Below are 12503 nucleotides of genomic sequence, written 5' to 3' on the forward strand. Positions count from 1 at the left end.
GAGGCCCACTGATATCTGAGCGCTATGTGACAAGCTCGATGGCACAGCTGTGACCTAAGTGACTAGAGGATAAGTGAGAGTTTGAATCTCTGCACACACTTTTGGACACTGGACACTTTTGGATTGTGTGAGGCCCAATGAATATCTGAGCGCTATGTGACAAGCTCGATGGCACAGCTGTGACCTAAGTGACTAGAGGATAAGTGAGAGTTTGAATCTCTGCACACACTTTTGGTCACTGGACACTTTTGGATTGTGTGAGGCCCAATGAATATCTGAGCGCTATGTGACAAGCTCGATGGCACAGCTGTGACCTAAGTGACTAGAGGATAAGTGAGAGTTTGAATCTCTGCACACACTTTTGGACACTGGACACTTTTGGATTGTGTGAGGCCCAATGAATATCTGAGCGCTATGTGACAAGCTCGATGGCACAGCTGTGACCTAAGTGACTAGAGGATAAGTGAGAGTTTGAATCTCTGCACACACTTTTGGACACTGGACACTTTTGGATTGTGTGAGGCCCAATGAATATCTGAGCGCTATGTGACAAGCTCGATGGCACAGCTGTGACCTAAGTGACTAGAGGATAAGTGAGAGTTTGAATCTCTGCACACACTTTTGGACACTGGACACTTTTGGATTGTGTGAGGCCCAATGAATATCTGAGCGCTATGTGACAAGCTCGATGGCACAGCTGTGACCTAAGTGACTAGAGGATAAGTGAGAGTTTGAATCTCTGCACACACTTTTGGACACTGGACACTTTTGGATTGTGTGAGGCCCAATGAATATCTGAGCGCTATGTGACAAGCTCGATGGCACAGCTGTGACCTAAGTGACTAGAGGATAAGTGAGATTGGATTGCTTTTAAAAAAGCAGTTTGCGGAGCAGTGGGTAAACAGCAATGCCAGCCTGTCAGGAAGCCTTAGAAGGCAGCCCAACAACCAACACCACTGATACACCACTATATAGCCAGTGACTGGTGTGTTGTGCAGGCCAAATCGCTAGCAGCAGAAGCAGTTTTTTGGTCTTCTTCCCTGCCTAACGCTCTCCCTACAGAATCAGCAGCAACCTCTCCCTATGCTAAGATCGGCAGAAGTAAGATGGCGGTCGGCGTGCACGCCCTTTTATACCCCCTGTGACGCCCACCAAAGCAAGCCAATCACTTGCATGCCTTTCTGAAAGATGGTGGTGACCCGTGCCTATGTCATCACGTTGCCCACAGTGTCCGTGGATCCTGATTGGCTGAAAAAGAGCGCAAAACAAACTTTTGAAACGCGACTTTGGCGCGTAAGTCGCCGACCTCACGGCCGACCTCATCCTAGGGTCGGGTTTCGTTTCATGAAACCCGACTTTGCCAAAAGTCGGCGACTTTTGAATTTTTTCGACCCGTTTCGCTCAACTCTAATAACAAGTTGAAAAAGGGTACAGTATCACCAGATACAAGGTATATATAGTATAGTGTAAACATTCTGATTCTCCGTATACATTTCAGGAGGCAGGCCCAGTATGGATTACACAAGAATATGAAAAGCTGTAAATGCGTACAAGCATACAGCTCTATACAGTGTTGGGGTAATCTTAATGTTCCAAATATATTGCCAGAGTAAGACAGATGTTTACAGGCTCATTATGGATTACACAAGTATCTAAATAGCTAAAAAGGTTACTGTATCCGAAGCTTTCTGCTGTATACAGTGTTGGCCAAATTGAAAATATCGGTATATATTTTCGTAGTCACCCTCAGACGCTCACTCAGTTTGGTTTTGACCATAATAAAAAATGCTGTAAAAAAGGTCCTGGATAACAAGATAGCAAGTATATATTTTTTAGGGTACAATTGAAATCTCCATATAAATAGTCCCGTAGTCACTCTCAGATGCTTACACAGTATGGATTTGACCGTAATGCTAAATGTTGAACAAAGGTACTGCATCGAGTATAGTGTAAAAATTTTTTTCTGCGATTCACCGTATAAATTGAAGGCGTAACCCACACGCACTCACTCACTATGGATGATGTAGGGAAGGTGGACTGACAGACAAACCAGCCTGTAGTGTGAAGCAGAGGTGTAGCGCAGTGTAGGTGTGAAACTGCTAAGATAAAGAGAAAGGGTGCAGTGTTTTAGCTTGCCCATTGGAGGGCAGTGGAGAGTGTAGGAGTGGGACTGAATAACTGCCATTGGTCAGAGAAACTGTTAGGTGACGGTGGGCGGAGTTACCAGAACTGGAAGTATAAAGGATGATGGAAGGTTCTGGAAGAGTCAGTCAGCGAAGGGAGCACAGTAAAGAGGAAGTTCTGCTGATGAAATAGAGACAGTGGAAAGGCTCCAGAGAGGACTGACAGTTGAGGCGGTCATGGGAGGGTGGCCCAGAGGATGGTAGCCGCAGACGAAGACGGCCTGGGGCTATCATATGGACGGTGTGCTCAGACTGGTGCAGAGCTGTGGTGGTTGGGCCTTGGCCAGCCACAGTGGAAGAGCCATAGAGGCCGCCACGATTATAGTTACAAAGGAAGTGAAGGTACCGGGGCCTGTGTACAGAGAAATGTGAAACGGCTGTGGTGATTTGCTGTTGTCGACAGAAGGATGGGCACTAAAAACGGACCTGTTTATTACAAACTCTGTCTCAGTCTCATGTTTGTCTGCGGCAAGAAGAGGGTCCCCCCCACAGTTGGTTATCCTACAGATGATACCTTAATACAAATTTTTGAAACAAGGTACTGTATCAGCACATACCAGGTGTGTCCAGTCTAGGGTTAAATTTCCGTCTATACTTCCGGAGTCAGACGCAGACACTCACAGGCTCACTATATATTACACCAGAATTAAAAAAGTAGAAAAAGGGAAAGGTATTCATAGCGTACACCAGTATACAGTGTTGTGGTACTTTTAAATCTTCGTATATATTTCAATCTCAGTAAGCCATTCCAGAATCACCACTACTGGAAACTACATGGATACAAGTATAGACGCAAAGTCGAGTTTTAGCAGAAATTTTGGAATTACTCATCGCGGGAAAACCTCCCGGTAGATGTTGCAGAGGCGATGCAGACCCTCAATTACTGTGTCTGTGGAGAAAGCGAAAAAGGTTCTTTGTGAAGAAAGGACTGCTTTATCGCAGTTGCATGGGTCACATCACCGTTACTCGTCACCATCAAATTGTGATCACAGGGAGAGATGTACCCATGGTCCTCACTGCCTATCATGATGCGTCTGGTCATTTTGGAGTGCAAAAGACAGAAGCCACAGTCCGTAGACGATTCTATTGGATTGGCATGAGAGGAGACATTGAAAAATGGTGACAGGAATGTCACACGTCTGTGACACAACTGTGAAAGGTGATCATAAACCACCACTGCATCCGCTTGTAAGTTGACGTACATGTCAAGTAGTAGCCATTGATCATCTGAAGGTAGAGGCCAGCAGGACAGGCCATAGCTACATCTTAACCATCATTGATCAATACACCAAATTTCTAGTGGCCGTCCCTGTGAAGGATTTAACTGCCCAGAATACACAGCGGTGGAGCAGGGAGAGGTAAGTATTGCAACTTGCAAGTGCTGTGGCCATGATCAAGCAGGGGGGAGAAAATCGTGGTTGCCGGTACTGGCACAGGGCCTCTCATAGTACGCTGGTGTGTCTGACGGCGAGTGTGCCCTCCCACCGTCTGAGACACTGTATTGTACTATGAGGGGCCCTGTGCCATTGCTGTCGGCCATCAGTGGGCCCATCCACCTGTTCAGAGCAACGGCACTTGCCCGAGTGCGCCAGGTCTTGACCCCAGCCATTGGGGGAGGGGTGGGCAGCCCAGTTAGGGAGGTTTAAAAATTGGCATATGTTGATGTGTTGGCTGGACATTAGGCTGCTGCAAAGGGCGTAATTGGGCAAGTCCGAGGAAGAGGAGGAAAAACCGAGGCACTTTTCTGGTAACCTATGTGTCATCAGGGGAAGGTGGGACAAAATCCTTTGAAACCCATGCATGGTTCATTTTAATGAAGGTTAGATCATCAACATTTTGGGTCGACAGACGGGTCCTCTTTCTGATAACACACTAGCAGCAGGGCAAGCTAGCTCCTGTAAGGCATATTGTGCCAATTCAGGCCAGGCGTCCAGTTTAGAGGCCCAATAGTCAAAGGGGAATGACCTGTGAGGGAGAGCATCGATATGGGAGGAAAAGTAGTTGGTAACCATAGATAACAACTGCTGCCTCCTGTCACTTTTAATCGATGCAGTGTTAGCAGTCGTGTGAGCGGTACTTGAGAAATCATTCCACAACATGGTCATTAAACCCCTGTCTCCAACGCCACTTCTGCTGTGTGCACCACGAACACCTCTTCCATTGTGCCCACTATGGCTCGTGGGAGAACCAGCACTGCTGCTGTGTGCTGGGAAAGCCTCAAACAAACGGTTTACCAGAGTTGCTTGTTTGCCAATATTATCTCTAGGTTCTCCTGTGGCATGATGTTGTGTAATTTGCCTTTGTAGCATTGATCGAGGATGCTGGCCAGCCAGTAGTCATCATCCCTCATCATTTTGGCAATGCGGGGGTCCCTTTTTAGGATCCGCAAGGCATAATCGCACATGTGGGCCAATGTTCCAGGTGTCAATGATGCACTGCCCGTGGTGGGTGGAGGAGCAGTTTCTGGCAAATCCACATCCCTACAGTCAAACACTGTACCTGACCTTGGAAGGCCAACATTTTTTCTTGCCCCCTGAGAAACTTCCTCCTGCCCAAAATAATCATCCCCCTCCTCATCCTCTTCCTCCACCTCATCCAGGACAGTTCCCTGACCAGACAATGGCTGACTGTCATCAAGGCTTCTCTCCTCTTCCTCCGCTGCAGACGCCTGATCCTTAATGTGTGTCAAACTTTGCATGAGCAGACGCATAAGTGGGATGCTCATGCTTATGATGGCGTTGTCTGCGCTTACCAGCCGTGTGCATTCCTCAAAACATTGAAGGACTTTACAGAGGTCTTTCAGCTTTGACCACCGCACACCCAACAATTCCATGTCTTCTCTCAAACTGCCTGCCCGTGTATCCTCCCACAAATGCATTGCAGCCTGCCTCTGCTCGCACAGCCTCTCAACCATGTGCAGGGTGCAGTTCCACCTTGTTGCAACGTCTATGATTAGGCGGTGCTTGGGGAGGTGAAGCAATCGCTGCAGCTTCTGCATACGACAGGAGTGTACGGCCGAGCGACGGATGTGTGAGCACAGTCTTCGCACCTTATGGAGCAGGGATGTTAACTCTGGATAATTATTAAGGAAGCACTGCACCACCAGGTTCAAAGTGTGAGCCAGGCAAGGTATGTGTGTGAGTTTTGCATGGGCTATGGCTGCCACAAAATTATGGCTGTTATCACTGACTACCTTGCCTGCCTCAAGATGTAGACTGCCCAACCATGACTCTGTTTGTAGCTGCAAGTAGACGGCCAGTACCTCCGCGGTGTGTCTGTTGTCGCCCAAAGACATCATCTTTAACACAGCCTGCTGACGCTTACCACTAGCTGTTCGATAGTGGGACACCTCGTGTGCAACACTGCCAGCTGCGGATGTAGTGCTCGTGCGACTGCGCTCTGTGGATGAGCTTTTGCTGATAGACGAGGAGGAGCGAAAGCCTACAGCCGACTGTTTCCTATAACGTGGGCTAGGCAGCACTGTTCCACCGCCGCTGTCCCCAGTGGAGCCTGCATCCACCACATTAACCCAGTGCGCAGTGATGGACACGTAACGGCCCTGGCCATGCCTACTGGTCCATGCATCTGTTGTGAGGTGCACCTTTCCACTCACTGACTGTTTTAGTGCATGGACAATGCAGTCTTTCACATGCCGGTGGAGGGCAGGGATGGCTTTTCGAGAAAAGAAGTGCGGACTGGGTAGGTCATAGCGTGGGACAGCGTAGGCCATGAGGTCGCGGAAAGCTTCGCTTTCAACCAAATGGTAGGGCATCATCTCTAATGAGATTAGTTTGGCAATGTAGGCGTTCAAACACAGTGTACGCGGATGAGATGATGAGTACTTTCTTGTCCTACTCAGAGTGTCTGGTAGGGTGAGCTGGACTGGAGAGCTGCATATGGGGGAAGTAGTGGATGGACCGGATGGAGTGAGAGGGGGATGGTAATGGTATTGGTGGTGATGGCTTAGATTCAGTGTTGTGTTGCAAAACCATTGTGATTCCCTGAGTGCTTTGGCCTTGCGACGACACCTCCACATTTAGCGCTGGTGGTGTGCTTAATTGTGGTGGTGGTCTTACAGTGGGGAAGTGATGGGGCGTTGTTGGCTACCTTCAGTCGGAGCAGGTGCACATGTGCTACCTGAGGTTTTGTAGTCCGTCCACGCTTGCAAATGCATGTTGATTAAATGTCTGAGCATGCAACTGGTATTCAAATTTCGGAGTTGTCTACCTCGGCTAAAGGTCCTTCCGCACTTCTTACAGGTAACCTTTGCCTCATCAGTAGGATTTTGGACAAAGAAGTGCCACACTGCACTCTTCCTACTATGGTAAACATTTTCTGGCCTTGCACGCTGTGCTAAGTTGACTGTCTGGTCAAGCTGTCCTGCAACTCTTTTAGTTTTTGATCCACGTTTTAGGACAGCTACAGGCCTGCTAAATAACCGCTGCTGCGATGTCAATGCCTGCTGCGGATCCTTCTCCTTATCTGAACTATTGCCAGCACCACCCTCCTCCACCAATGGATGCCAATCCGGGTCCAGAACTGGGTCATCCATCACCTCCTCTTCAAACTCATCTGCACCTTCCTCTTTACCTTCCTCTGTGTCACCGTGTAAGGTGGTAAAGTATGCGGGAAGGGGTACCTGGGTTTCATCAGTGTCAGATTCTGGCTCAATAGACTGCGAGGGTAATGTAGTGCTGTGGGTCAATGTACCAGCAGAATCATCTAGCAGTGGCTGTGCATCAGTGCACTCCATGTAAGATTCATCTTGGACTGGGGAATTCAGGATTTGACTGGATAACCCAGGCATGGTATGTGAAAAGAGCTCCATAGGGTAATCTGAAGTGTGGGCTGCCGCATCCTTAACTTTTGGTGGGGGTGAAGGACACAAGGAAAGGGGTTTTTTATGACCAGAACCCTGGCACTGACGACTCCGTGCTTTCAGGTTTCGACTGTTCAGAAGAGGAGGCAATAGAGCTGGTGGCTGTTTCGGCAATGTACGCCAAAACCTGTTCCTGGTGCTCCGGCTTTAAAAGCGTTTTTCCTACTCCAAGAAAAGGCAACGTTACAGGCCTTCTTGGGCCAGAGGATGACGCAGGCTCAACACCTCCTGCCTTAGCTGCTATTGTGCTTTTGCCAGAACCAGCCGATGCACCACCACCATCAGTACCGGCTGCGCCCCCCTGCCCACGTCCGCGGCCTCTTCCACCATACTTCCTCATGTTTGGGAAAATGATGGTACTGGTATGAGGAGTGTCCAGCTGTGTAAGGTGTATTAAACAAATTAAATAAACGTATATATTATGTTAGTCACATACGCTCTCACAGTATGTATTGGACCGTAATCCAACAAGCAGATATACGGAACTGTATCAGAAGTGTACAGCTGTATATGATTTTTGTGCAACTAACAATCTCCGTATATGTATTTACGGAGTGTCACACACACACGCTGACTAGGTATAAAAGTGACTGTAATGCGAATGGCAGATATACAATACTGTTGGAGAATCGGACAGCTCTATACGATGTGTGTATGTAAAATTGTCAAGCTCCGTGCATTTGTATACGGACTGACACACGCTGTCTCTGTCAAGTTTTGACCATAATCAAACAGCTGATGTACGAAACTGTTTGAAAAACGGACAGGACTCTAAGGTGTAGGTCTGGAAAAACAGAAAAACTCCCCTGCTTTTTTTCCAGAGTCACTCACAGGTAGCTTCTATTTGTCCATGCTAGAAGGCGGTACACGGTAGTGTGGGAGGAGCGTACACTGCTGTACGGTGTGTGTATAGAAAATTGTCAAGCTCCGTGCATTTGTATACGGACTGACACACGCTGTCTCTGTCTAGTTTTGATCGTGTTCAAACAGCAAATATATGAAACTGCTTGAAAAACAGACAGGACTCTAAGGTGTAGGTCTGGAAAAACTCCTCGGCTTTTTTTTCCAGAGTCACACACAGGTAGCTTCTATTTGCCCATGCTAGAAGGCGGTACACGGTAGTGTGTGAGGAGTGTACACCGCTGTACGGTGTGTGTATGGAAAATTGTCAAGCTCTGTGTATTTGTATATGGACAGACACACGCTGTCTCTGTCTAGTTTTGATCGTGTTCAAACAGCAAATATATGAAACTGCTTGAAAAACAGACAGGACTCTAAGGTGTAGGTCTGGAAAAACGGAAAAACTCCTCGACTTTTTTTTCCAGAGTCACACACAGGTAGCTTCTATTTGCCCGTGCTAGAAGGCGGTACACGGTAGTGTGTGAGGAGCGTACATCGCTGTACAGTGTGTGTATTTAAAATTGTCAAGCTCCGTGTATTTGTATACGGACTGACACACGCTGTCTCTGTCTAGTTTTGATCGTAATCAAGCAGCAGATATACGAAACGGTTTGAAAAACAGACACAACTCTAAGGTGTAGGTCTGGAAAAACGGACAAACTCCTCGGCTTTTTCTTCCAGAGTCACACCCAGATAGCTTCTATTTGTCCGTGATACCAGCCGGTACATGGTAGTGTGTGAGGAGCGTAAACCGCTAGACGGTGTCTGTATGGAAAATTGTCAAGCTCCGTGTATTTGTATACGGACTGACACATGCTGTCTCTGTCTAGTTTTGACTGCTAGAAGGTGTGTGAAAAAATGAACGCTCAGTAACTCACCAGGACAAAATAATAAAGTTTGGAGTGCTTTGAAAAAAGCAGTTTGAACAGCAGTGTGCACACAGCAATGCAGCTAGCAGGTAGCCTTAAAAGGCAGCCTAATCACCACCAGCGCTGCTGTACACAACAAAAATCCTCCCCTTTCACTGCACACTAACTATACAGTGAAAAGCGCAATCAGCAGCAGTTTTTTTTTTCTTCTTCCCTGCCTAACGCTCTCCCTGTTCAGAATCATCAGCAGCACCTCTCCCTATTGTAAGATCGGCAGAAGTAAGATGGCGGTCGGCGTTCACAGCCTTTTATACCCACTGTGATGCCACACAAAGCCAGCCAATCACTTCAATGCCCTTCTCTAAGATGGTGCTGGCTGCTACGCATGTCATCGCGTTGCCCACAGTGTGCGTTCTCCATCATTGGGTGAGAAAAGGCGCTGAAAGCATCATTTGAAATGCGACTTTGGCGCGCTGATCGGCGACCTCATAGCCGACCTTACGCTAGGGTCGGGTTTCAAATGGCGAAACCCGACTTTGGCGAAAGTTGGCGATTTTTGAATCTGACCGACCTGTGTCGCTCAACTCTAGAGACAGGGCCTCTGTACAGACAATGAATACGTGTCTTATTTAAATAGCCATTACAATTCTCTGCATTATTATTGGGCCCAACTGATGGCTGGTGGACACTGGGTCTAATGAATTTACCTATAATTAATGTCAAAAATTGGTATGAAGAAAAATGTCAATCTGTGCCAGCTCATTGCAGACATTTCACATACTTGTATACAAACTGCGATACATGTGCACCTCTATGCTTTTTATTATGGGAGGCGTATTATGTACAAATTCTGCACAGTTGTTTGTCCATGTAGTTGAAGAGATTTTTATAATTTGTCTTTTATGTAAAAACCATTAATACTAGATAAATCCAATAATAAAATATGGATATCAGCAGAAAAGTACAATATAATGGAGATATCTGGGCTCCCAACTTAACTTCTTGCTAAACCATAGGGTACGTGCTCCCATTAGTCTTTGTCCTTGTTCTGTGTTACCCTTTGACCAGTTCGTTTGCTGTAGCTTGGTTCCCCCTTTCTCTCCATTGTCCTGACTCGTCTCAAGGGAAAAACTTGCACAAGTAAATAAGTGACTACTATTATTAATCCTCACCAAAAAGCAGAGCTCTGTGAACTAATAACGCAACCTACTTAAAAATATAACTTAGCACATGAAAATACTTTACTGCAAGTGACCTAAAAAAAGCAACCCCACTATGTGCCATCCAAAGAGACCTAATAAAAATGAAGGTCACTTTGATTTGTTTCTCAAACTGAAGAGCTGGTTGTGGCTTATGATGACATTTTCTATTCCATTACAGAATTATCTAGTAGACACATGTTCCACTGGATCAACATCTAATCACAAGGTGGAAATCCAGGGGAAGGCAAAACCCCCAATTATCCAATATTAAAGGGATGTAATTTCTTTCTCACAAAAATATGGCAATCACAATTAATCTCTTGATCAATGTGCCATCTCCAAAAATCTAGTGCCTATATCTCTGACCGTGTAGATGAAATGCCTTGCTCAGTGCCGCTGAGTTCCCTCATCGTGTCAGCGCTGTAGTCAATATCAGATGCTAGAAGCAGGGACAGAGACTCAGTGGTGGATCATGTGATGGACAATAAAGTATGGAAGCCTCCAAGTTTGATCATCTGTCCTGGTACCAATGCCTCATCTACAACTGTTCTTCAATGGAATAGGAACTGAGCTGCTGTTCTCAACAACAACCACTACCCAGTGTTTTGTCTAGCTCCGTTCACTGATTACATCAGGCCTCTAGCAGAGCTGAAAATAGCTGATCAGTAGGAGTGCTGGGTGTTGGACCCCCAACGATATTCGTCTTGATGAACTATCAAAGGATCAGTCATCATCATCATAGTAGTGGAAAATTCCTTTAGTGTATGTGTAGTGTATTTTTGCTTTGGTTTTGGAACAAAAACTTAGTGGAAGCCAAGCTTTTGAGGGGTTTTTACCCTTAAAAGCAAAGGCAAATCTTATGCCTGTAAGAGGCTGCAATCTCAAAACAGCTACCTTGGACATACCTGGAGCAAGCCACTCCGTCTGCAGATTCCACTGGAACACTGGCCTTCACACTTTAACTCCTGTACAGGGACTTGGACTTAAAAAGGGGACCACAGGACTGCTTCCACCAAAGTGCTGCTTTCCGTAGGAGCGAACCTGAGGCAAGATAATAGTTGGGTAGCCGGGTCAGAATAAAGGAGATTGGTGTAGGGACAAAATCGGAAAGAATAAGAATAGTCAAAAAGCAAGCTGAGTCAGCAGTACCACTGGGAGACTAACAAGACAAGTTACACAGAAACAAGTCAGAATATAATTAGCAGTGGACAAGTAGGATTTCAGGATCTTAAATAGTTTACAGCCCATCCAAAACACAGAACAGTTAACGCTATGTTTCCTAGTACGGATTGGACTAGAAATACCAGAAGACACAAATCTATAACTGTGGCCTCGCGTCACCAGCAAAAAGAGAGTGGCGCCGCTTGGTGACAGAAGCAGAGGCATTGAGGACAGGTACTGATACACATGTAATAGTAAATTGCTGATACCAACATAAAGCTGCTCAAGACAGGTTAAAAAAGAAGCTCAGACAGACATTTTAAAATGCACCAGCATTATAAAGAGATATGCATGACCAAATATCCATTATAATTTAAGTGGTACAAAATGCCCCATTATTAATAAACTAGCTATTAAACCCGTTCTACGCCTGGGTGATGAGTATTTTTATTGGTACATTTTCGGTGCAAAATTTTTTTAAGACTCTATCTGCAAATTCGCAAATACAGTGTCTTCAATAAAATGGCACCGGATAGAGCAGTATGCGCACCCGCTGACTCTGGCACTACTGTATTGAAGTATTATACTACAAAATTAAAGGGAACCTGTCCCCAGAAAAAAGCTATAAACCTGCAGATATGCGGTTAATCTGCAGGTTAACAGCATTAACAGCGTTATTATGCTGCCCAGCGCCTGCACCCAACTGAATGCAGCAGGGAGAAAATTAACTTTATTCTTCCTGCCCGCATTCATTTCAGTCGAGCAGGAGGGGCGCAGCTGGTTCAGTCACTGCTCTGAGTATAGAGAGCGGCTGCTGTAACTGCGCCCCTACTCTGACTGACACTCCTTGTACAAGGAGGCCAGCTGTCATTTTCTCTTTGCTGCACTTGGCTGCATGCAGGCGCTGGTCAGCATAATAGTGTTGTTAACCTGCAGGCTATCCCCATATCTGCAGGTTAATAGCATTATTTGTGGTGACAGGTTACCTTTAACATAGCATAAAAATGTACCAGTAAAAATGCTGGCCACCCAGGCGTAGAACGTGTTCAACAGCTAGTCCTGCATCCTGGTATATGCTCCCCCAGCCTGGTATGCACCCCAATCTTGGTCCCCATCCTATAATATGCTCCGTTATCCTAATATATGCTCCCCCATCCTGGTATATAGTCTATACCGGCTTCGGACAGAAGGACGCATCCAGCGTTATAGTATAGATCTGTGTCACTGAGTCTCATTTAGCCATATAATACTCAGTCATGAAAATCCACCTAATGATAGGCAATTGATATCATAAGCCTGATTAACCCCT

The 12503-nt window shown here is 46.2% G+C and overlaps 1 protein-coding gene across 2 annotated transcripts in view; it reads right to left on the reverse strand.

Annotated features, from left to right (window-relative positions):
* The window catches only part of RASGEF1A (RasGEF domain family member 1A), a 651261-nt gene that overhangs the window by 438503 nt on the left and 200255 nt on the right, over positions 1–12503 (reverse strand). The window contains exon 2 of one of the 2 annotated variants that reach the window (XM_073574784.1): positions 10939–11074. The exons of the other annotated variant lie outside the window; for it this stretch is intronic. The gene's annotated coding sequence lies outside the window, so the exon portion shown is untranslated. The remainder of the gene's footprint in view (positions 1–10938; positions 11075–12503) is intronic. 2 annotated transcript variants of the gene reach the window in all.

The sequence above is a fragment of the Dendrobates tinctorius genome, unplaced genomic scaffold (genome assembly GCF_039654945.1).
Source record: "Dendrobates tinctorius isolate UK_male_01 unplaced genomic scaffold, ASM3965494v1 ptg000040l, whole genome shotgun sequence".
In the NCBI taxonomy this organism is placed as follows: Eukaryota; Metazoa; Chordata; class Amphibia; order Anura; family Dendrobatidae; genus Dendrobates; species Dendrobates tinctorius.